The 2570-nt window shown below is 38.2% G+C and overlaps 1 protein-coding gene across 4 annotated transcripts in view; it reads right to left on the reverse strand.

Moving 5' to 3' along the window:
- LOC106871034 (histone acetyltransferase KAT2A) overlaps nt 1-2570 on the reverse strand; it is a 42899-nt gene that overhangs the window by 30940 nt on the left and 9389 nt on the right. The window lies entirely within an intron of this gene.

Genomic DNA, 2570 nt, shown 5'->3' on the forward strand with positions numbered 1-2570 from the left:
ATATATATATATATATATATAGTCAATTCAAATAAACAAATAATAAATTAACAGACAACAAGAGGACATGCACAAAAAATCTATTAGCTTGATGCTCTGTAAAAAGAAAGAATTTGACATTTCAAGCATAGCTCTTTGTCAGAAAGGAGAAAGGGAAGAGTTCAAAAAAGGAAAAGAAATTGCCAACAGCATGTGATGGCATGGGTTGGATGGTTTGACAGAATCTGACAGGTCAGAGGACTGCATGGAGCGTCAATGCCTGTTATGGCACAATCCCTCTAGTTGAATGCCCTTCCTACCATCAAGATGCAAGACAGTTGTAGTTATTTACAGTATAGTACTTTAAGACTTAAATCAGTATTTCAAGCATATACTACAGATATCTATAATTTTTCTGAATTTTTCTCTTGGCATACACACTTTTTACAATAACAATGATACAAATCCTATTGCTTTTTATATAGAAGACCTCATTTCCCATTTATCAGTAGTGCTTCTCACTGGTACAAAACCAAATTGCATCTTGTCTAGGTTAATCCTCTCCATAATTAGTCAAGTTATAACTCTTTCTGAAACTTTCATGACCTGGTCCAGTAATTTGGTACTGCTATAATTACTTCTCTCTAAGGCATCTCTGCTAGCCTTATAACAGTTGACTACAATGCTACACCATTCATTGGGTATGACATCTTCCTGTACAATCTGATTGACTATGAGAGTAATTCGGTCATATTCTACACTGCTAGGTTTTCAAGTATCTCTGCAATGATTCCTGATGGACCAGGGGCTTTTCCTGGTCCATATCCTTGATTGCCTTGTCTATCAAACTGCTGTCAACTAGAATAGCTGGTTCTTCTGCATCAGGAAGACTCTCCTTCTCCCAGGCATTCCCCACATATAATAACCTTTCACAGTAACACTTCCATGCTTCTTTCTTTTTAGAATCACTATGTGCAAGCATACCATTATTTATTTGTACACACTTCTCTCCCACAATATCTCAGTTCTCTCTGATTACTCTATCTTGCAACTCAGAATGCCTCATGCTATAAAACATTAGCAAATCTCTTCTTTCAGCTTCTTCCCTTCCAACATAGACCTGTTTTCTAGTTTCTATTCAGGCTACCTTGTATAATTCCCTGCTGCCCCTATTCTTCAAATCCTTCCATGCCTGCATCTCCATATTTACTGCTATGTCTACTTCACTGTTTTACAACCACCACCACATCACCCTCGGTTTGGCTGGAAAATTTCCCCAGCGATGGAATTGGTCTGTAGCCCTCATAGATTGTCTAGCAGAATTTCCAGTTTTCTTCCATGCTATATGCTTCTATTTCTACTTCTTTTGTCCAATGCTTGAAATAATATTTCTCTAAATTTCAGACTGTTAAATGGATTCTTAAGCATCTATATCTTTCTTTTCCAAACTGGTTTCTGTTTATGAGTACTTCTAGCCCTAAGCCTGAAGTCACAAACCACCAACCAATATTGAGTTGTTCATAAGCATCTGCCTATTTTTGTTTCTAGAGAGAATATAGTGAATCTGGCTTGTGTCCACTAGAATGTTAGGTGATTAGGTAGCTGGCTGGGTTCTTGAAATTAGTATTGCAGATCAACACGTCATTTGCATCATAGAACTCCAACCGTATATCATCATCATCATCTAACGTCCATCTTGTATGCTGGCATGGGTTGGATGGTTTTACAAGAGTCAGTCAGGTAGAAGACTACACCAGGCTATTGTGTCTGCTTTGGCAGGGTTTTTATGACTGGATGCCCTTCCTAAAACCAACCACCCTGTAGAGTGAACTGAGTGCTCTTTACATGGTACCAGCACAGGCAAGGTCAGTTTTGGCATGGTTTTTACAGCTGGATGCCTTTCCAAATGCCAACCACTTCACAGTGAGGACTGGATGCTTTTTACGTAGCATCAGCACTGGCAAAGTCAGCAAGTAACTTGCAAGACAAGGAATTTTGAGAGTGGGGGGGCATTAGAGGTGATCATGTGTCAGATGATCAAAGATTAAAGTGATGAAGAGGCAGAAACAGACAGAGTGGTAGATTGTCTTGCTATGGTAGAGGAACACAGTTACCCAGTCAAAAGAGAGATTGAGAGGAGGAGAGTGAGAGGAAAAGGTAGGAAGAAGGGGTAAAACAAGCATATATATATATATATACACACACACACATAATGTTTGCATTTGGGGCAAAGAAAATCCCCATGCCACAGTTGAGCACGAGAGAGAGTCATCAAAGGTGAATGTGTTCTGCACCATCTCCAAGAGGCATCTTCATGGCCCGTTTTTCTTTGAGGGAAATGTGACTGGCGATGTGAAATCGTTCGTGGAATCCACATACCTTTGAATTTCTCATTCAAATTTGGAGGAATAAATCTTATGTTGCTCAACATTAAGCCTGTTTAGTTTCATTTGCTTTGACTATGTGGTTTCTGTGATATTTACATTTCAAGTGATATCAAATTTTTTGAAACACCCTGTATTTTGCCCAGATTGATAATCCCTCATTATTACTATATATATATATATATATATATATATATATATATATAT

This window comes from Octopus bimaculoides, chromosome 9, assembly GCF_001194135.2.
Source record: "Octopus bimaculoides isolate UCB-OBI-ISO-001 chromosome 9, ASM119413v2, whole genome shotgun sequence".
NCBI classification, from domain to species: domain Eukaryota; kingdom Metazoa; phylum Mollusca; class Cephalopoda; order Octopoda; family Octopodidae; genus Octopus; species Octopus bimaculoides.